A 24,415-nucleotide genomic window follows, 5' to 3' on the forward strand; every position below is an offset into this window, starting at 1 on the left:
TGAAATCAAATAAGGCCAACTCAGTGAAGCTCACCTAAAGCAAACAGACGTTTATTTGAAATCTTTCCTCTGCAAAAGTCATCGCTGGTGGCTGTGAAAGTCATTATTTCCCTGCACCTGGGGTTCAGAAGATATGCAATGACACCTAATATCTGAGTTTTGTCATTGTCATTTGTGTTGAATTTTTATCTCCTCTTCTCCCTTAAGAACAACTTTAAAAACTTGTTCACATAAAGGCATACACTAAGGCACCCAATACATTTCACCTAGTTACAAAGAAAAAATGACAGCATCTTGTCACCTATTAAAATAATTTAGTAAAACTGTTTCAGTTGATGCAAAGGGGTTTAGGAGTTGGAATTCCTACATGGTTTCAGATTTTCACTTAGTATGTGTCTTACAGCTTTATAAAAATAAGACAGTATTTTGGGTGGGTCTGGGAGGAAGCTAAGCAAGTTAATAGCAAAGAATCTTTTAATTAATCAGTATGCCATTGACATCCCATAATAGGGACACATTCTCCCAGTTCCATAGGGCTCAGTGGGGCTTGACTAAACCCTCATTTTGGTCAGTATCTATCCTTAGTTGATGCCTATATCAAGACAATGTCATTGCTAAATGTTCAGAAGACTTCTCCATAGTCTTATAATCTCAACTAATCACACCATCATCGTCATCAATTTGCTGTCAACTGTGATTTTTGTTGCCAAAGGTACCTTTCTGAATGATTGAAGTAAAGAGTGTTCTTATGGACCTCAAACAAAGAAGCAAAACATCTGCCATGACAGTCTTCAGCCCTGAAAATACACACACATGAGAGCATCGTGCATGGTTAAAAGACAGATGGAGACACAGGCAAATCCCTGAAGGATAAGTCACCTAATTCAGAAAATAGGTGTTCTACCCAGAACTTTTCACTTTGCTATGCTAACACACAGGAGTAGAACACAGCAGCCCTCGTGGTTCAAAATCTACCTTATGTACTGCCATTACCAGAGCCTGTCCAGCACACGGCTTTCAAGGGAGAGGGGGCAGATCGACAGATACTAAATATGTCTTTATGTTTTGCATGTTCAACATGAAAGCTGATACATGCTGTGTTTCTGTTACCAGCTGAGATGAGCAAACTTTCTCTAAGGTTTCATTATCATATATATATATGTATGCATATATGTGCATACATCTATATAGATTTATATACCCTATATATCTGAGAGTGAGATGGATATTAACTATAGGAATGAGCTCCATTTGCCATTTTACAGAAGACAGATTCAGTGGTCAGAGAAAGAATGAGAGTGTTGTTCATTTTCTTCCTTAACAGGCATACACGTCACTCTGCCAGTCAAAGAAGCAGAGAGAGACCATACACACACACACACACACACACACACACACGCACGCACGCACGCACGCACACGCACACATACAAACCACAGAAAGACAAACGCACACAAATATAGACTCACATAAACACACACACACACATATGCACAGACACACACATACTCACTTGTCCTAAGGAACTCAACCCAGCTAAGTATGAACTTGGTGAATGCTCCTGTCCTTCTGTCCTAGTGTAGCTTAATTTCTAGGAAAGAAAGCTGGACAATGAACACAACACATGAATACATGCATTCTAGTGAAGGGTGAGAGAAGCAAGTAAAGACCAGGAAAAGTGAGTCACTGAGGAGGGAGACTCCTGAGATTGGGATAGGTTGTTCCTACATCATACATGGTAGTCAGGAAGTCCTCTCTTATGTGATACCCAGAGAAAAGGAGAGGTGGAGCCACATGGAAAAAAAAAAAAAACTTTAAAGAAAGAGAAATGGAAATCAAAGGCCCAGGCAGATTCCTTTAACTACTTTTATATGTTTGTGATAAAATATCACAACCAAGCTTGAGATTACAGAGGGACAATTGCCCAGGAGGGTAGAGTGGAGGCATGGTGGCTAGGGAAGAGCCGGAGACCTCACTCTCTGCACTGATAGCAGGAAGCTGAGAGACAGAGTGAACTGGGAACTCAAAGCCCAGCTCCAGTGACACACTTCCTCCAGCAAGGCCTCACAGCCTATGCCTCCCCCAAACAGTAGCACCAACCAGAGACCAGGCATTGAAATGCCCAAACCAACACTGTAGGGGATGCTTTTCAGTCAAACCACTGCAAGGCTTGTGATAGGGAGCTCAGTAAATAGTAAACAAAGGATTGCAGGTTCTCCTGCTGAAGGCTTGAGTAGGAAGAGGTGAGGCAAAGTAAGAAGATGCTGTCTGGAGTGGCCTTATCCATTGACTCTGAGATGAAGTTGCTGGAGCAGAGCATAGCCTTGTGATACTCCATGCAAGAACACTCTGGATGTGGGATGTGCATGGCAGGGGAGGAGCAAAGCGTTCAGCAGGGAAGCCAGTTGAAAGAGAGAGGTGGCCTACTTATTGTTAGCTGGAGATGGGGCAGGGCACAGTTCAAGTATAAGGTCTAAGCAGCACTGAGGCTATATCTATGTCTCTGTGGAGCCATGCTTTACCTCAGGGCTGTCAAACAATTTGCAGTGTAGTATTTTTTTTTCTCCTGCCTTTTAAAAAAACAGGATAGGATAAAACCTTCTGAGAGGTAGCTGCTGGCCTCCCTTGGAAGGATCATAATAGATGTGCTCTCTAAAGTTCTAAGGATTGCATTCTGTGCTGGCTCCAATGCAGAGCATGTAAGTCTTTAGGCATGTTTTTACAGACCGACTTATGACTGACTCGGAACCAGAGATGATTATATACCTAGTCAGTACATATGTAGAGATTTTAGTACATGATTTATTGGCCCAAGAGAACAGAACTCATCTAACTATTTTACGAACACATATGGGCTATTTTAAACATGCAGATTTTTAAATATGATAGACTCACAGCTTCTTTTGGAACCTAGATGAATAGTGAATAGTTTTTTTTTTTTTGAAGATGTTATGAACCATATGTCAACATTATCATGACCCTAGTGTGTTAGGGATCTCTATAAAATATTAATGACACCCACACCTCACCATGACCTATCACTACTTTCTCCCCCAAAAAATATTTGACTGGGTTTAAGATTCCCCCACTGTACTTGAGAATATCTCCTTGGAAGACCAGTCTACAGCAAAAGATTCAGACCTTGAAATTTGTTTTATCTATCTATCTATCTATCTATCTATCTATCTATCTATCCATCCATCCATCTATCCATCCATCCATCTCTGTGTGTGCACATGTGTGTGTGCACATGTGTATGTACCCATGTGTGTGTGTGTGTGTGCGTGCGTGTGTGCACGCACATGCATGTGTGTGTGCCTGTAACAAACAAACAAAACCCATGGTACTTGCCCTCTAATTAAAATATATACATAATTTTAATTTTATTTTTGAAGGGATGAATTTCAACACTGTACCTATTTTAAGAGTTTAGGAGCATCCTGGCAGAATACCACAGAGGACTAAGCTTCTGTTCTTTATTTTCCTGTTCATTCTCTCCCCTAGAGCAAGTCAAGGTTGAAATAAATCATAAATAGCCCTTAGCAAGTCAGAAGCAGGTCTCAAATCCAGCCTCCACCAGAAATAATTTACAGAATAGCCTCTAAGACATATAGCGTTCTCCCTCTCACTTCTAACAAAGATGTGTTTGCCTCTGCCTGCTGCAGGGAGGAAGCGGCTTTGCATTGTTCTTTCATCATGTTTTGGTTTTGTGGGACTCATCATTAAATCTCAAAAATCAGGGCTGGTGGGAGAGTCAGAAATACATAAAATTTTAGTAGTACTGCACATCTCATTGCAACACAAGGAAAAAATCAATCAACAGTTTTGGACTTTCAGGTGTTTATGACTTAGCTATGCTAATAGAAGCCACTTATACCTTCCCCCTATGATCAAGAAGTAACATGTACACAAAGCCTGAGATAAGTGCTCTCCCTGTGAATGTCATAAAATGGATGCAAGAGGAATTTTAGAATTTATTTAAACTGAGATTGAAAGTGGAAAGGAGATGCCACATGTCTATATACATGATAACTGAAAGTTGCAACACCTTGGCTAGTGTATAAAAATAAGAATAAGCATTTAGCATATTAATCAGCTTCCCCTTGGCAAGACTTACACAAAGCAAAAGGAAACCTTTGTGCTTGGTGTCGTTTTGCAAAATGTGATTCTCGGTGCTAGATAGATGCAGAATATTTGAGAGAATTTAAGTTTATCATATTTCTCTCACGGTTAAATAGTGTTATGAGAAATGCAGAATGCTCTCAAACACTCAAGACAAACACACACAAACACCCAGTGACATATACATACACCCATATACATACACACACACACACCTACAAAACAGGAGAATAATTTATTAGATACCAGTCATGCTTCTGAACAGTTTCATGATTTACAAGGTTGCCTCAGAGAAGTCTCCCCAGTTTACTGTGTAGAGCACTGAGTATTTTTCTAAGTGAAAGCAGAACTCTGTCCAATTATCCATCCCATCATGGCATCTGTCCCAGAGTGGGGCCTCGGTAAACATTTCATGATAGAATCAGTGACGATTCTGATGGCCCATAGCTGTCTGTATGGACAGCTTAGGAGGGGCTGAGACCCTTTCTCCTCTTCTGTCTGTAAGAGAGATTTAGGGAAGCAGGGCCATGCTGCAATGACAAGAATGTCCTCTCCCTTTCCAGCACATGTTCTTAGAGTCATTTGTTTTCATACTAATATCAGTTCTGTTTCAGTATTTCTAAGGAGGGGACAAAATGGAGAAAAACAAAAAAAAAAATGAAGTTAAAAATATAGCTCTTATCGATATTAACTATCATTGTATAAAGTTATAAAACTTATACTTGGTATAAATTTCAAATTTTTTTCATGTGTATGTGTGTATGGATTGTAGACATCTGATCACTCGTGTGGGGTTCCATGTGCATGACAGCGTGTGTTCATGCATGTAGAAGTATGTGGTTGTTATTGGGAGTCATGGTTTTCTCTCTACACTATTATTTGAGGCGAGGTCTCTCGGTTGAACTCAGAGCTTGTAGAGCGGCTAGTCTGGTTAGTCAGCTTGAGCCTGTGGTCCTCTGTCTCCACCTTCCATGTGCGGGAATTATAGGTGGGGAAGCATGCTTATCTGACATTTATGAGAGTTCTGGGGATCTGAACTCAGGTCCTCACACTTGTACGGTAAGCACTTTAACCCCTGAGCCCTCTCTCCAGCCCAAATTTGACAGGTACTTTAACCTACCACTGTGCCTTCCTCATAACTTCTACAGGAAGTGCTCATTTAACATGAGGGGAAATAGCAAACCAAAGGGTAGGCTAATGCATGCATCGGCACAGGAGCTGAGGGTAAACCAGTGCTGAAAGGAACCAGTTTGGATCTGAAGCATCATGGACCAAGAGGCCATACAGAGGACTATCTGCATTTCAGTATATCATAGAGCACAGGGGAAATGGGATAGAAAACCTGAAGAGTTAAAACTCAGAACTGTTAGCTCACTGGGGCGTATCTCAACAGCCTCTTTCTCTTTCACCTTCTGATAGTCTGCCATTGACTCAAGATGGCGCCAACAATCATTCCTTGAGGGGTACTCCACAATGTCCTCCTCACTTTCCCACCAGAGCTTTGGTACCTCATTCAATAATCGGTTTCTGCTCCTTATGTTATGTCCTGAGTTCCAGCCATATGTAATTATTTTTGTTTGTTGTTTTGTGAGACTGTGTCTCAGTCTTGCTAGATACTGTTGGCCTCAAATTCCTAATTCTCCAGCTTCAACTCTTTGAGTTCTACAATTACAGGCACATACCACATGGTTGTGTATTTTTTTTTTTTTTTAATAATCTTGTCTTGAGATAAATTCTGGTGGTTTTATACTATATCAGTTTATTTTAGTTTGTGCTATGTACGTGTGTGTGTGTGTGTGTGTGTGTGTGTGTGTGTGTGTGTGTGTGCCTGAGTATATAAATGCATACCACATGCTTATAGGAACCCTCAGAGATCAGAAAAGCTGTCTGATGACCTGAAACTGGAGTTGCAGAAGGTCATGGGCCACCATGTGAGTACTGGAAGAGTCCATCAGACAGTGTGGAGTCTAGCGGGAGGAGGAGTAGCAGTATGAAGTACAATAGGACACAGAGTAGCAATTTGAAATACAATGTGAAAGGCTTCATTTTCCTCACAGCACTTCAACTAATCTGACAATCTAAGTAAGCACAATTAAGCATGGGCTTTTGCCAGATAGTAACTGAAGAATGATTGTCACCATCTTCACGAGAAAGGTAGTTTCACACAAGACACTTTTAAGCTGAAAAATTGTGCTAAATCTATGTTCTAGTTCGTACAGGTGAGAAACAATGGGGTCCAGTGTCACTAGGACCACATGCCCTGGTTTCTCCTGCACAGTCCTGGAATGTGTCTATCTTTTATATCTAGACATATCCTAGTTGACCAATACCTTATAAGACTGCATTAATTTTCATGTTTTGTCAAACTTTAATTAGGGCTGACAGTTTAGAATCACATGTAATGCAGTCTTAATATTTCAGGCAGAAGCAAGTCAGCACTTTGTAATTTTAACACCCATGTTTATTAAATTGAATCATTTTTTCTAAATTGTGAGAGCCTACTAGGAACAAGAAGTCTTCCTTCAAGCGTGATTATAAAATGAGGCCACAGGTTGAGAAGTCATCAAAGTTATTGTAATTCTTTGAGCTTTCTTGCAGAATAAAATGAGATTAGTATTGCTGTTGATTGGGTTATATTATTTTATAAAACAAACATGAAGCAAATCTGCGTTTCACCTCACTGATTATAACAGCGCTCAGCCTTATTTGAAAAGCAAACAGTGAAAGCAAATTGAACCTTCCAAGTTAGTTATTCAACAAGGTAACCATGGACACAGGCATTACACCAGGAGTCTAGCTATAAAATGAAGATTCTGTATACCACCTGTATAAATGATATCTAAGTGCCAACATGCTCTTTGTGTTTGAAGACACTCACACACACATACAGAGGATCGCCTTGCATCCATTATAGGTATCTGTGAAAGGTTGTGTTTAAGGTGAATATTTGTATGTCACTTTTTTTTCCCAACTGACTTCTTAAATGCTCCACAACGGTGGAAAAATGAAAATTGCCTTCCCTAATGTGTGAAGCAAATGTACCGGGATTCCAGTTTTCCTCTGAGACGCCATTGGATCTGTCTGTAGAAGGGAAGTAACAAGTGGTATGGACATAGTCTGACTCCATTTCTTCAGTAGACCTTGGGAGTAATGGCATCAATGGCTGTGTCCCACATGGAAGCTTCTCAGAGACACCCAGGGTTGACTGTGGACTTATTTGTCAGCTCCTGCTTCTCAGTAGTCAACTGAAGCTGCCATAAGCAATGTGAGACAGATGCATGGTCAAATCATTTCAATTTTTGCAGGATCTTTACATTACCAGTCTATACTGTATGAGTTTTTATAGGATGAGCCTGCCACTCACAGGGATGCAGACTCTGCGTTCAGTACTGTGCCACACCAACTGGGAGTAAACTGCATTTCTCTCCATGCTATATCTAATTTTAGCTTTAGGTTCAGAGCACCTTAATGCATAATTCATATACATTTGCTAATTTCAAATAGTCGGTATAGTCGGTAAAGAATACAAAGCAATATTTATCTACGTACAACACTTGGATATTTAAGTAAAAAATATATAGAAAACAAATTAAGTTTGGATTCTTTTTTTTCTACCATACTACATTGTCTTTAAAATGGATATTGAAATCCTCAAGGCAGTGTGACTTGCCTGGGAATTACAGTTCCTCACCTCCTTCCTGGAGAATAGAAGCTGCTGATTAAGGCATTGGTCTGTGTTTGGTTAGCAGTGTTCACTGGGTATTAAGTAAAGATGTATAATGCATTCTATACAAACAAAAGGTGTCTCATTAGCCGAGGATTATACTACCTTGTGTCCAGTAGAGGCCTCAAATACAAACTATTCGTCCTCTCATCTGCACTTGTGCCACCTGCGACACACGTAGAATCCTATGTGTGACATAGGCTCCTATGAGTGACATAGCATCCTATGTATAACATGCTATGTGTGACATACATCCTGTGTGTGACATAGCATCCTGTGTGTGCCATAGCATCCTATGTGTGACATAGCATACTATATGTGACTACCATCCTATATGTGACATAGCATACTATGTGTGACTATCATCCGATGTGTGACTATCATCCTATGTGTGACACAGCATGCTATGTCCCTCTTCTGTGTGCATGGTCTTCTTGTTACTATGGTTACTATTGTGTTGGGTATTTATCTTATTCCTACTTAATGCATAAAGGCATAAAGCTTTGTCTGTGTTTCAGAATTGTCTTCATAGGAAGAAGTTTTTCTGAACAAAAATTTATATATCAGTGTTAATTATTAGCTAACTCATATATATATATATATATATGAATATGAAAGGTGTTTCAAAATATATTGGGTTCTATTCTCACAAGTAACATGTGAGAGCAGTCTCACTAATAGTCAACAGATTTCTCTTTTATCATATAATTTTTGTTTAATAAATGTTAAGAGAATGATGGGAAAATATTGGCCGAAAGAAATGAGCTGAAGTGGCTTGGGGGAACTGGTGGTATGTTTGCACACTGGAGGACTATAGAGGCCATGCATGGTATAGTTCAAGAACCTACAAGAAACTATTTTAAAAATTTTTAACACAAAAAATGAAATACCAGAGAAGATAAGTATGATTACCCTTATTTGAGTATTACACAGTATGTACGTATAATTGAAACAGTACATGGCACTCCAAAATGTGTAAAATTCATGTCAACTAAAACATTAAAATTAAATTTTAATGATTCTTGAATTAAATATTAACTTTATGAAACTAATACTCCTATCAGTGTAGCAAGTGGGAGTAACATTATAGATACTGTTTTCTTGTACCTACTTCCAAATTAGCTGTATATGAAAATTTGAGCCCACAATGCATGGCTGATTATAACCCCGTGATGAATAGAAATGGCCTCTTATTTTCAAAATATGAAGGCATTGCAAGTAAAACCAAGGGCTGCTGCCAGGTTAAACTCATTTGCTTCCCCAATCTACACACCTAGCTGGTGGTTATTTAGTGATTCCTTTAATAGCACAATTCTGTATCTTACTACCAGCATTTACTAGTTTGCTAGACTCCCTGGGTACTTGGGTACCTCAAAGATCTCTCATCTTAAAAATAATAATAATAAATATTTCTAGGTAAAGTAGCCCAGGCCAGAGAGTTGACTGTAGCTCTGATTGCTTCCTGCCTTTCAGTTCATTGTTGGGAAGGCATCTCAGTTCTGTCTGGAGCATCTTTGCAGGCAGCCCACATGCTTCCTGTGAGGTAGCAGCCTCGTCCCCTGGTCCTGCTTTGTCTCTGTCTCATACCATCATCCCAGGCTGCTGAGAGCTCTCCTATAATTCTCTTTGCTTCTTAGCTTCACTGCTTGGTGCTTTCTGCTACAGGAATAATGAGGACCGTGTGGTGGTTGCCCAGCATCTGTGTGTACACCCTCGAGAACAATTCTATGCTTGTTTCAGTCTTATTTGTTTACAGTCTTATTTTATTTGCATTTCATTCTTCAGCAGATGAATTGTGGTTTTGTATAACCACAAGTATAAGTCATCATCTGTAGCATTTTATTTCAATCCTAGCCCCCACTTCCACAAACTGGTACCCCCAAGAAGGTAGACATAGCTTTTGCTGCAGCTTTGTGAATTCTTAAATGTTTTATCTTGGAAATCCAAGTCTTTGGGAAATGTATAGTTCAGGGCACACAGAGGCTCTTTCTTTTTCTTGTGCTCACCTCCCACTGACCCAGCATAATTTAGGATGCTATGAATCTATACACACATTGCATGGTGTTCACCAAGCAAGTTGTTGGCCTTGATCACTTCTGTGTATTTGTTTTTCTTTGAATGGGAGAGTCCTTATCCTCTGTTCTGGTCTTAATTCTCTGTTTCAAGCTATCTCCCACTCAGTGCAGGTAGAAATAGGAGGACAGAGAGTAAAATATTTTTACCTGATAAATATTTAACAAGCTATAGTTGAAGCAGCCCTGGATCTTGTCTTCCAGCTTCTATACCCTCTTCTACTTGGTAGCATGTGTGACTTTGCTCTGCTCCCACTTTAAGTCCCTGTCCCTCTTCAGCCCAAGGAACCTTGTCCTACGCATCTTTCTTCCATGTGTGAAGTACATGCTAGAATGATTTGTATGGCTAAATCTTAAATTCACTTGCAAGCATACAAATTAAAGATATACATCTTAGAGAAATCATATGAGAGAAGAATCTATTTTCAATAAAATATAGAGCATAATGAAAAAGTAAAGCTGCAATCTTTTAGATGTCCTCATTTTTTCTAAAAGTCGTTTGCTCTTCAAACTAACTATGAATGAAAATATAATCATAGTTTTCTACTTGAAATTTGAAATTATGGTTGAGTGTTTCATTAAATATGTCAAAACATACTATACAAACATACTCACAAAGCTATGGCGGCCTCTGTCAGATAATAGAGTGAAAATGGAGCAGTCTCCCCCCACCCCCTTTTTTAAGCTCATTTTAAAACCAGAGCAGGATGTTAGTGGCCATAATGAAGTGGATAGATGAAGCACTGGGCAGTGCTATTTTGAAATACAACAAGAAATATTCTATGCTAGCACAAAGTTGATCATCACTTTTATGCATTTGCAATCTATATGCAATCTATATGGATCACCATATTCTAAATAACAAGCCTCATTCCTGAAGATAGCACACTTAAGGCAGTATGTGTATATTTGGTAATTTACTACAGAGGATACTGTTGGACACTCAACCCTTACTGCAAGATGGAGTTGTACAGAAGTCACCCAACAGGCCTTCTGTACCCTTACCTGGGGTTTCATATCATTTTACCCAGTCCTACTCCCATCAATATTCACTTTCCATATTTCTATTTGTTTTCCAGAAGCCATTGATTCTTCCCCTCTCCCGAGTGAGAAGACCAGTTTTGTGTAGTTTTTGGTTGTTATCCTAACCTTTAACGGCTGAGCCATCTTTCCATCTCAGAAGACTACATTTTTCAAATACAAATTTTTCAAGACAAAATTCCAAAGTCTTTGGTTCTCACATTGTCCATTTGTGGGTCTGTGTCTTTGTTCCCATTTACTGCAGGAAGAAGTTTCTCTGATGATGGCTGAGCAGGACACTGATGTAAGCATATTAGAGAATGTCATTAAGAGTCATTTTATTCCTCACTTCCTTTAGCAGAATAATGGTATTTGGTTTTCCCCTAGACCCATGGCTATTTTAGTCTCAGGTTCTTGACCCCTGTCTTAGTTAGTGTTTTACTGCTATGAACAGACACCATGACCAAGGCAAGTCTTATAAAGGATATTTAACTGGGGGTGGCTTACAGGTTCAGAGGTCCAGTCCATTATCATCAAGGTGGGAGCATGGCAGCATCCAGGCAGACATGGGGCTGAAGGAGCTAGGAGTTCTACATCTTCATCCAAAGACAAACGGGAGAAGACTGACTCTTCCACACTGGGTGGAGCTTCAAAGCCCCTACCCCTACAGTGACACACTTCCTCCAAAAAGGCCACATCTACTCCAACAAGGCCACACCTTCAAATAGTGCCACTCCCAGGACAGGGCATATTAAAACCACCACAGCCACCCAAGCAGTGACTGACATATGGGATCCATCTTGTGGAATAGACCTTAAATCCTATCAGATAGTGATTGGATACTATCTTAACAGTTGTGCCACTGTTGATCCAGAGAATCTTGCAGATGTGTCACCATTGTACACTGAAGGTTTTCTAGCTAGGTTAATGTTTATTTATCTCCTCTGGTTGCATGCAGATGGTACCTTCCAATACCATTAACACTAATTGGTAGGCTAAAAGTCCTAGTTAGGTACCACTTCTGTTTGTTGAGATATGTAAGTCTTGTCTTCAACAATAAGGTCTAACCATCAGTTTACAGAGGGAAACCAGTAACCTTGAAAATAGCCTAGGCATTTTGGGGGGGAGGGTTTCCATGAGGCCCCCTTTCTAACAACTCAATTAGATGTAACCCATCCATAGCATAGAAAGTTTCATTTAGTGATAAAATATGTCTAATTGATGCCGTGTTGCAGGTCTGCATACTTGGCACTATCTGAGGGAATTCACGGGGCTCTGGCCTGGCCAAAGCAGCCAAAGAGTTACTTCTCTCTGAGGGAAGGCTGGAGCAAGGCCACTGCCGGAAGTGGCTGCGGTCAGGCTTGCACACCCAGATAGTTAGGCTATGTCAAGGTCCAGCAAGGAAAGCTTTGGGAGACAAAACTCTTCCCTAGATTGTTATAGCTCAATAAGGCAGGCAGTCTCAGAGGATCTTTGTTGGAATAACTCATGTACTTTATTCCTTGTGGGAAGGACCCTGTAAACATTTGGAGGTGGGTTGGGATCTAGAGGCAGATGCTTTTTATTGGCTTGGTCTGAGATGTTAGGGATGCCTGCATGTGGAAGGACTTCAAGCATTATCCCTAGGTGACTGGTTGTCACTGTCCTCTCTATGGGGTGTCATGATCATGGGTGCCAGGACAGGAATGTGGTCAGGAGTAGAGATTAAAATGCCTACCATTCTCAATTATGAGAATTGCCAAGGTTCCTGAATCTACTTGACCTTCTCAAGTTTTCTGTCTGGTGGCATGGTCCACTGTCCCACACCTTGTCTCTTCCATTCTATATAGATTTATATATAGATTTCTTTCATTTATGTATTTATTTTAATAAGGTTTTACTATAGTAGGTTTCAAACGACCCTTCAAATGATCCTTAGTTTTAGAAGTCCATTCCTGGATTCACTCCTTTCTCTCTCTCTCTCTCTCTCTCTCTCTCTCTCTCTCTCTCTCTCTCTCTCTCTCTCTCTTCCTCCCTCCCTCCCTCCCTCCCTCTCTGTTTTTCTCTGTTTAATCCTCCCATTCTGTTCCCCTCCATCTCTACAACCATGTGTCTGTTCCATCTCTTCTTCTTTGAGAGATCCTTCCCACCCCCACCCCCCCCATCCCTTCCTCTCTACATAATCTCTGTGGTTATTAGGATTGTAGCCTGCTTGTTGAATGCTAAAGCATGTGTTTTTAAAGGGACAACTATAGGATGGAAGGAACTTGCCTCTCAAATGAAAAAGTTTTTTTTTCTAGAAATGGAGAATAGAGACTGAACAAAACTGTGAATATGGACTCCAGGATAATAGCAAATTAAATTGAATTTGGTCAGAAGAGAATCCAAGTAGAGCTCTTGACAAGCTGAAAGGTGAACAGTTAAAAGGAGATAGATGTTTATCTGAACTGCTTGACAAAGGAATCTGAAGCCCATGTGGTTCAAAGCTGACCTAGCTGGGGTCAATGGCAGATGCTGGGTGAGTGTTTTTTTCCTCTGGTAAACACTTTTACAATTTTAAACATAACAGGGGCACATCATCGGTGTTTCCTTCTTCCAGTTTCCCAGTAGCGTGCATTTGAGTGCATATTCTTTCAGAGTGTAATTGTCAAGGGTATGCACTTCTCCTTTTATAAAACAAACTAAAACTAATGTATCCTACCAACTGTGGTTTCTTCTTACCCACCCACCTTCTGAGAGAGGTCTAAAACACAAACAGACCCTGGAAGGGCACTGTGCTTCCAAGCATCTGTGAGTAACTGGAGGAGCTACTGACAGCTGTTGAGCCTTTTCAAAGCCAGGAAGTTCATAATCATTAAAGGATTTTTTTCCCTTCCTTCCTTTGACTTGTCTGTGGATATCTGCCAAACAAACACAGTTGTGGATTCTTTTGGCAAAAGCTGTACATATGCCTTAAGAATAAAGGGGTAATTTAACTGAAATTTTCAAAAGAAAATTGACTCCCTAAATAGAGGGTCCACTAAGTGTTTTCCTTTAGATTCTTTAGAAAAAAAAATCAAGTCTCCTGGTTTGTTATGTGCAGAGAATATAATCAAAGCTCATCCTCCAGAGAAAGCAAGAAGGTTTTCAAGCGTCTGTCCTTCTCCTGCCAGTAACCCCAAGGACCAGCTGTTTGCAGCATCTACTGCTGAGTGTGTTCACTTAAAGTTCTACATTTTTCAGATGAGATGCTTCAGGGATTTTCTTCCTAACTTTTTTCTTTTTAAAGTAAAGACAACTCAGGCAATGAAACACAATGTAGCATGGTTCTCAACCTGTGGGTTGTAAAACTCTGGGAGTCGAATGACTTTCACAAAGGTTGTCTAGGACCATAGGAAAACATAGATATTTATATTATGATTGATAACAGTAGCAAAATTACAGTCATGAAGTAACAACAAAAATAATTTTATGGCTGGGGTTTACCACAGTGGGAGAAACTGTATTAAAGGATTACTGCATTAGGAAGGTTGAGAATCACTGCAGTATAGACTAGGGAAACAAATCTCACAGAGTTAGCGTACCTCATCCAGGTGGCAACATTGAGCAGTCCGCCCCCTCTGCATCTCTAAAGATGACAGATAAAAGCATCAGAACAGCCTGGCCACACCATAGTCAGACTATGTTCTTCATGTTTGCCAAAAGCTGATACAATGAAATATTCTCTCTGGGATTTCTCTCCATTGTGTAAAAACTGTCTTAGAGCCATTTGCCATGACTTTCCTTGGTAATCTTAACTGTTTGAATAAAGTAGCAACACAGCATAAGCTTCCTTATAAAGTACTTCAATGTGGCCAATAACCTGACTGCTAATAGATCAATCTTACAAAAAAAATTCTAGATTTTCTCACACCTACATTATTTTGCTTACATTTCAAACATATGAAATAAATGTCTTCCATTAAGGCATCATTTATCATCCTTTATGAATGACTGACTCATTGATTTTTTCACAACAGTTCTTCAGAAAGTCACTCCCTCAAAATAAATATCAAATTACATCATTTTTACCAAGAGAAATAGCTGTATCTGGATAGATCCATAATCAACTACAAGAAGCTTCAAATTGTATTTTATAGCCTAGTGAGCCTCCTTCTGAGCCTCAAGTTGCTCGCCTGTAGAAAGAAGATACTGTTGATTAATACTTATTTAAGTTAAATAGTATACAAGGCATTATCACGGTGTCATACAACTTGTATTTTCAAGTAGATGTTATAATTTAATAGCCCTGGATGGCTTCTAGACTCCAAACCTGGTTAGAAGATGCCTCTTCTGTGACTGAGATGAAACACTGGGAATAAAGCATATTTACAGGTCTGTTTGTAGACAGTTTGATACCTGAAAACATCTACATAGAAATATCTGGAAAGCTGGTGGAAACAGAGTTGATGAAACTGTAGTTCATTGACATTAGAGAGCCATTACCACTTTGGTGCCAGCCAGAACCTATAAATGGGCATCTGCTCAGCAAATATTTATTGTGCATCTAGTTCATATTAGAAATGAGAACGGAAAGGCCATTAGCATCAATCCTTGGACCCACAAGGAGAAAATAACACTTTTTAAAGTATGAAAATCTCAAATGAAGATAGATATTAGAAAGAACTGTATGAAAAATCTGCTTAAAACACATACATCAGGGTCACAGAAGCCTGCTCTGGAGGCTGAGAAACGTGGCACACCAGCATCTCAGGTTAAGAATTACCAGCAATAGACAAACATGCCTTTCTGTGAAGCGCCTGTAGACATGAGCTGACCTTTAAATCACTCTGCACAAGTGTGACTGACAAATGGGTTGTGCATATTCAATGGAGGGCAACCTGATCAGCTTAGAAATACGCATGAAACCATCACCAAAATTATATCAAAAGCACCTACAACATCAAAGAGATTGAAGTGTCACCTAAACTTACCCAAGGGGAAAGGCTTACACACTGAAAAGTGTAAAACATCAGGTAAATGAAGAAAAATCAATACAGACTATGATGCAGGATCTTGACAATCACAAAGCTGATGAGTTTTATTTAAAGTTCAATAAAGGTATTTTAAACATTTTAAAGACAAGACTGGCATTTAAGGAGAGGACTGGCATAATCCCACTAATGATTTTTTTAAGTTTTTAAAGATTTTTAAATTATTCATAATTATGTGTATGTTTGGGAGGAAGACTGTACATATCAACTTAGAGGCCCATGGAGTTCAGACACAGTGGATCCCTTGGAGCTGGAGTTACAGACAATTGTGAGCAGCTTGATGTGGATGCTGGGACCCAAACTCAGGTCCCAGAAAGAACTGTAAGATGATTAAACCCACTGGCCCACCTCTCAGGTCTTCTATCTTCTGTTTTCAAGTATTACTTCAGGGCTTGACAGATGGATTCATGAACAAGCATACTTGCTGCTCTTGAAGAGACCTGGGTTCAATTCCCATCACTCGAATACTGGCTCCCACCCATCTGTAATTCAAGTTCCAGAGGATTTAACTCCCATGGTACCCCTTACATACATGCAAGTGGAATACACATAAAAGTAAACATAAAAATGGATAACTCTAAAAAATCAATAAATATTGCTTTGGCTTCTATTCAGATAGTAGTTTGATAAGGATATAGAAAAAGGTAGCAGTAAATGGTTCCGTTAATCCAGATGAAAGTAATGATTATTTGGTTAGTTGGTAGGGAAATTATTTAAAATAAAGCAGATATTTCAAATAGGTAGCCTAGTTGAAGAATCAGTGTAAGGGAATCCAAAAGATTGCTTCCATTTTATAAAGGTTAATATGGCCCAATGCAAAATAACTTGGAAAGGGAGTCTCAGTGAGGCATTATCCAGATTACACTGGCCTGTGGGCATGAGAGTTTATCTTGATTGCCTCAATCATGCTGAATTGACCTGCCACTGTGGGTGGAACCATCCCCTGAGCAATGGATCCTGTGTTTTATAAAAGAGGAGATGGTGAGCTAAGTGCTACTGTGTGTTCATCCATTTCTCTTCTTGATGTGTTGCCTTGTCTTCTCCACAGTGACAGACTATAACCTGGAACTAAGAACCCAATAACCCTTTCTGTGTCAGGCTGCCTTAGTCAGGGTATTCTGCCACAGCAACTGAAACAAAACTAAGATGCCCTTTAAGAATCTGAGCAACTGAATGGAGAATATTTCACCTACTAAGGTTAGGACTGTGGAGAAGGAGGACAGTGTGGCAAAACCAGGATGTTAAGCATTATTAGGGCATGTTAAGTTTGAGATACTTCATGAATATTCATGTATAGATACTGGACAGGGCATTGTTTCAGTACAGTATTCAGAGAGGAATCAGTTCTGGATGAACTACCCCTAAATGGACTCAGTGGTATTTTAAAAAGAAATGGTCAGTGAAAAACCTTCTTTGAAAAATGTATCTCCAACAAACTAGGGGTGTACTAAAACCACTGACATGGTACCTATGGATCTGCTAAATATGTGTAAAACAGGATGGAGAGAGGGAAATGTATCAATCAGTATTCCATCATTTGACCGTTGCTATGCTCAATTCAGATCTAGGCTCGTAGAATATTTATAGAAAAGGTAAAACGAATTTTAGGAAAAGAAACTCCATACTGTGTGGATAATAGGAACTGTGGCTCCTCAAACATGGGATTTGAGCTACACACAGAAAGACTTAAAGGTCCCAAAAGACCAAATATAGTCACGTGGCTTGGACTTTTAAACGATAAATTGAGTTAAGCTCATTTAGATCTCTTATTCCCACCTTCTCTGGTCTCGCCTTCCCGGGACATTTTAAAAGAACAGCTTGATTCCCTCTCACTTTCCAAGTGTTCCTCAGGCTGCTGAGAACTGAATTGAGAAGGCTGTGTGGTGACCGACCTCCTCCAGTTGGCCCCTGCATCCTTATCCTCTCCACAGTGTTTGTTTTCTGTGCTGCTATCTCTCTGTACCCTGCTGTCCTAATGCCACATTGCCCTTCTAATCATAGGGCAGCTCTTCCTGGACTCAGCCATGGGGCCATTAAACTATGTGTCTCTGGGCTGCAGAGAACTGCCCTGTAGCTCTCAGTGTTATGAGTAGGCAGCTACCAAGGCTGGAGGAAGCCTCAGGGTGCATGCCTTCACCATCCTCTTAAGAGCTGGAAGATGCTAGCCCCGTACTTGGATCATTGTTGCTGTAGAATAAACCACTTAGTTCTCTGTGTTGTTTGAGCTTCAAACTTCAACACAATCCTTTCTGCACTGTATCATTTAGGAATCTCTGAGTCTCCAACACATGAAGAGTTCTTATTTTGAAGCAATGGCTGTGAATCTTTCCCAGTATATATTTGTCTTACATATTCAGGTTTGAAGCTTGATAAGAATCTGTATGACACTCAGGACACAAACATCCTTCCCTTTTGGATTTGGTTCTCACCTTCACTCCCACTTTATAATTCCCTCTGTGAGGCATCATATGTTTAGTCTGTGTCCATTGAATGAGTGTCTTTTAACAGTCAAGTAGGGAGTTCATCTTTGTCAAGTCCAGCAGGGGCAGCTCTGGTGGCTGCACAGCAATAGGACTGAAAGACAGAAGCAATGCTAGAGCATATGTTTAAGAGGCAAAGATGTTGGAATGTTGAGACTAAGGTCTTTCCTGAATATGAGATGTTGTTATTAAATATAAATTGCTAAATAGTAAGAGTAAGAGACTCCAGTATTAACTGTAGTATGGAAGCCTTCCACCGTTTTGAAAGTGTCATACATACAAACATCACCATGAACTTACGTGAGCCTTTCAGGTTATAACTTCATCCATTGGGTAGTTACAGGTTAAACTTGCAGTCTGCAGTCTCATTCTTAGAAGTATCAGAGATTATGAGAAGCCCATACAATGGTATTAAATTTACATCTTGTAAGTTTTTCATTCCTCATACCACACTCAATTCAGCTTTGGATCTAAAAATTTAAAAATGGCTTTCATGTCTCCAGTGACACAATGCTGCTCTCCTTTCAACTAGATGAAAACCATAATCATACAGTTGAGTTGGGAAACAAACTTTTTTTCAACACAGTGAGCAAGAAATAAATGGAATGCTGTCTCCCATTAGGAGCTCACAGTGTAAATGCAGGCACAGGGTGGTGTGCAGGAAATACCAGTCCACCAGTGAGAACCACACAGAATTTCAAATAGTGTCTAAAGCAAGAGCAAATGTGAAGGTTGCAGGCACCAACAGGACAGCTAGGTTGATGAGCTGCAGATGGGTCTATCTAACTGGAAACCGGGTTGGAATAAGGGGGAAGGGAGATGGGCCAAATAAGGATAAGCCTTTTGTGTCAGATGAGAAATTTGGATTTTATACTTCAATTTGTAGGAAGACAATTCCATGTCAGAAAAGAATTGATGGAGGTCAAACTGGTATTCTAAAAGTAGCTCCTCCTCTTTTGTAGACAAAGTTGAAAGGACAAAACCCGAAGAAGGCAGACATAATCGCGGCCATTTTTAGAATCAATACGTGATACACACAGAATTAAGATTAGCATAATGGGAATGGAAAGAGGTGGGCTAAATTTAATGAATAGATGACTGTTAAAGATAAGCAAAAATTATTTATGTGGACAAAAATTATTTATGTGGACGACTGTAGAAGGAGCTAAGGTGGGAAGAGTAAGGAGAGGAAGAGGAGAGAGAGAAGAGGAGGAGCTAGGAGAGAGGCTAAGAGAGAGGGGAACATGGAGGCGGATGTTCACATGTCTCTAGCAGTCAAAGGTAGTTGTTATATCGAGGTTGGGTATTGGGTAACACCTCTGATTGAGTGGGCATCTTGTTATTGATAATTACCAAATATATAAAGCCTTTGGATAATATAAGCATTAGAGTCTCATTTGTACCTAGTCGCCCGTGTGGTTGTCGGGATGGTCTGGGCAATGCTCAGCCTTGTGGAGACAGTGTGGAAGATTGGCAGAGCCATCTCCCATGCTGGCATCTCGAGGGAGGAAGGGCTGGTGTTTCTGGCTGGCCATTTCTAGCTGCAGCACGCACGTAGCCTCTGGCCACAGAACATGGCGATTGAGCTAAGCAGTGTAGGTAATATGGCTGGGAAATCGCTGGGTTCCTCACACTAGGCTGTGTGTAGTTGGCTGGGAATGCTCTGGGTTTCTCCAGCAGGAAGTTAGGCCCCGGCTGCTGTGGCTCCACAGTTCCTCATGGCGTGGCCCCAACACACGAGAAAGTTCTTGGGTTTCCAAAACAGGTTTATTGTTATGGCAGATGGTGGATGGATCTGGATGCACCCCCCCCCCCAAAAAAAAAAACCCAGGGCAGACCTGAGTTAAATAGGGAGGGAAAGAGGGGGAAGGGGCTGGGGAGGAATGCTTATTTGATTCCACCCTCTGGCCTTCAGGTACCTCATTAGTATGTAAATCTCTCTAGGGCCTGAGGCCTGTTTATTAAGCCCTCCACCTGTGCCCTGTGGCTGAAGGGTGCAGGTTGAATGGAGATTAGACATCTTGTCAGGAGCCTGGGTTCTGGGGGTGTGGCTGAATCCACAACCCAAGAACCAGGATACCCTTCCACGCTGGACAAAGCAGAGCTGCAGCAGCTTAGATAGTTGGTTTGACCAGCGGCTGTTTTAATAATTACAGACGACCAACTTTCCCCCTACACGATAGCTAGTTACGAGCCATTTTTTCATTATAGTCAAAAAAGCTGACATTCAATGTGATTTGTCTCCTTTGATAAATGTTCAGGGAGTCAGGACATCACATGTCAAAACTGATGAGTGAGACGAGAACAGGGACATGGTCTCATTTGTCACTCTGCAGCTGCCAGCATCTGGGACCCATCCACCTCTGGGATGTGTGTCTGTTGTCCCAAGTCTCCTCTGTTCCCTTCCAGATAACTTCCAGCACAAAATGAGCTATTTGCAGGCTGGTCTGCTTGAGCAGGAGCCTAAAGAAGCAACATTCATTTGGTTGTTTGCACAACTGAAGGCTTCCAATAGCTTTCCATGGGAAAGCATGAACCTGACCAATTCTCCAAATGCATCTAGCAAAAGTTCTGTGAAACAGAAAGGCTCTTGGGATAGCAGGGAAGTGCCCTTCTAAAATCCCACAATCCCATTACCTCATGCATAGAAGGCATCTGGGGATAAGGAGCCATTTTGTTTCTTTCTTTTTCTTTCTTAATTTTTTAATGAAAGGATTTACTTCTGAACAATAGAATGGCTGTTATCTTTAAATTCAATACACAGGAAAGCACTCACGCTCCATCTTCTGCTTTTGTGAAGGGAAGAAATGGAAGCCTCAGAGGACTTCCCTTGCTGAAGTGCAAACTTTTCCTTTCTAAAGGAATTATGCTTACCGGAGGAAAGAGAAGGACACAGGGCAGGCAAACCCTGGGAAGGACAGAGCTGCAATGTAAATAGCATCACAGTCAGTGTCAGGTCTACCTACTGTGTGCTCATTAACTAAACTTCCACTCAAAGTGGAAGCTCAGAACATTCTGGAATGGTTTCTTTAATTGAGAATCTTGGAACAGTTAGATGAATTCTAATTACAACAGGCCTACACCCATTGCTTTTCACCGCTGAATCATCCTCCTTCCTCATTGTTGGTCCCTGTAGGAAGCCATATTCTTGAAGATTAAATTGATTCTTTTTTCTTGGAAAGCAAACCAATTCTTTGAAGCTATACTTTCAGCACACAGCAGTGGACTGGAAGGTTTCCTCTTTCATAGCTTTTCAGCGATTGTTAGAACCTGGTAATGTTCCCAAGGCCCCGGCCTCCATCTGCTGCCAACATTTGTCTTGTTTATGGTTTAAACCAAAATTTTCACTGAGGTTTAAAGTCTCTCCTCAAATACAAACAGCCTTCACCTCCTGCAAAGATTACTCCACGACCCAATAGACCCAGCATTAGAAAACATTTCTGGTACTCGAATTGGCTTTTGCTGTGTTGACTTTCATCCAGTTTTGCTCTGTTGCCTATTACAGAAATGATGTGCAGAGAATCTGCGCTGAAGCCCTGGGAGTTCAGAAAGACGGACTTCCTGGGGTGCTGGGTGCCAGCATCTTGCCAAGCTGAAAAAGCCTGTTCCCTTAGGCTAGTATATGGTCAAGTGTGTGAGCGTGTGTGTGTGTGTGTGTGTGTGTGTGTGTGTGTGTGTGTGTGTTGTATGCATGTGTGTATGTGTGGTATACATTTGTGTGTGGCAGAGAGGAGAAGAGAAACAGAAAGATGAGTTTTCTTGTGTATAATGCACGTCATGTATTTTCATCTTTGTTTTGGGAGGTGTGGGGCTTGCTTGCTTGCCCTAACCTTTTTCACACAAACATTCTTGTCCTAGTCTAGGTACTGAGTTTAATTTTCAGAGGCTTAGTAGAAACAGGAGATAAGCAGAAGACTCCTTCTATGTTACAATGCATTATGCACCTTCTTTTGTATTTAAAAATACTATCCCCATGTCTCCACTAAGGCTCTCTTAAAGTTTGTTCCTAAGGAGTTCTTTCAGGGAAAGGTGTTTGTGGATCTTTGCAAAACATCTTTATGTCATGTAAGCTACAAAGAGTTAGCACTTACTAATCAGCACAAATAATAACTACCTAGTTTTCCTAGAAGATACCTGTCTTTTACAGAGAAATAGGATCACAGCATTTCTGATTCTATCATCTGTATTTGGGGGAAGACTTTCCTCAAACCACCCTTCATCTAGAACCTCCCATGCATGATTATACAATTCCTATGAAACTCAGTGCTTTCTTTCTTCTCTTTCTTCTGATCTCTATGCACTGATGTCTGTTCTCTCTTCCTCCTTGTTTCTGAGCTGCTCACATCCTCAGCTCAGGTCACTGTATACAAACACACCAAGCACACTCTCGGTCTTTGTGTTCTTATTTGTTCTCTGGTATATCCCCTCCCAACTTTTTTTTTTTTTTTTTTTTTTTTTTTTGAGACAGAGTCTCTCTATGTACCTGGCTGGCTTGGAACTTGCTGTGTGGATCAGGTTGGCCTTGAACTCATGGAGATCCTATTGCCTCTGCCTTCTGAGTGCTGGAATTAAAGGTGTGCTCCACCATGCCTGGATCTCTATGATACTTTAAAAACAATGGTCCATGTCTCTGATTGTATGTCTAAAATAATCTGAGATGGCAAGACTGAGTGGCTACCTTTGTTCACAGAGGTAACCACTGAATTTTGTCTTTACCATCATCTTTCTTTCTCTTTTTTGTCTTGCCCTGTCTGTGACTCTCAGTAATACATTCTTTGCCTTGCTATACATTTGGGCATGCTAAATGTATGTATCTGCCACCTGTTTATTTCCAACCTCAAACTTGGGATCTCACTTTCTAGTTTATCCCTAGATAAACTAGATGAAATAATGGATGTCATTATCGCGTGTTCGTATATGTAATTATATAGTCATATATACTATTTTGGTAACATTGATTATGTAGTCAACACTGGATGACAAATATTTTCTGATTTATGAAATTGGATTTCTTATGGTATCTATGAGAAACGGAAGTTTTCAGTTTTTGTATTGATTTGTTTTTTAGGCTTTTATTTTTCTAAACTAGGGATAAATGTACTGGGTGCATTTCTGGAAAAGGCAGTTTAAGTATGCACCCAGAAGGCATCACAGAGACCTGTGCATGGAGACAGAGTAAACACATAGGATAAGATTTATCAGGCAGCAAGTATCAGAGCTGAGCTAACTCACCAACATGGGGTTGGTCCAGCACACTGCACTTGCAGATAGTTATCAGCTCCAGACTTAATGTTTCCTGGTTGGTTTGAATGACATCTCACACTGTGACCTGAAACCTTCATCCCCTTGGTAACAGATGATGCCTGGAATTTTCTTCTGTGTTGTTTGGCCAGTTCTCGTCTGTGTTATTTTTTTCACTTAAAGATTTCCTTAGCTTTTCCTTTACAATCGTTGTACTTACTAACATATATTGGCTACATAGAATAATCGATGTCATTATTGCGTGTTCATATATGTAATTATATAGTCATATATACTATTTCGGTAACATTGATTATGTAGTCAACACTTGATGACAAATATTTTCTGATTTATGAAATTGGATTTCTTATGGTATCTATGATAAACAGAAGTTTTCACTTTTTGTATTGGTTTGTTTTTAGGCTTTTATTTTTCTGAGTCAGGGTCTCTCTCTATAGTCCTAAATGTCCTGGAACTCACTATGTTGAACTTTGATCACTATGATACTTTAAAAACAATGGCCTATGTCTCTGGTTGTAAGTCTAAAATAGTCTGAGATGGCAGTCGTGGTCTAGTACTTCAAACAAAGGCAGAAAGAATACATTTATAGCCAATCCCCAGTTTCATGAGAAGCATACCTCAGATGGGAGGCACTGAGCATGCTCTCCATAAGCCTAGAACTCACAGAGCTCTGCCTCGCTCTGCCTCCTGAGTGCTGGGATTAAAGGTGTGTGTGTCACCATGCCTGACAGAGGTTCTTCATTT

The 24,415-nt window shown here is 40.3% G+C and overlaps 1 protein-coding gene across 2 annotated transcripts in view; it reads left to right on the top strand.

Moving 5' to 3' along the window:
• Positions 1–24,415, top strand: part of Pdzrn4 (PDZ domain containing ring finger 4) — a 338,484-nt gene that overhangs the window by 269,097 nt on the left and 44,972 nt on the right. The gene's annotated exons all lie outside the window — the stretch shown is intronic.

This window comes from Arvicanthis niloticus, chromosome 13, assembly GCF_011762505.2.
Source record: "Arvicanthis niloticus isolate mArvNil1 chromosome 13, mArvNil1.pat.X, whole genome shotgun sequence".
NCBI lineage: Eukaryota > Metazoa > Chordata > Mammalia > Rodentia > Muridae > Arvicanthis > Arvicanthis niloticus.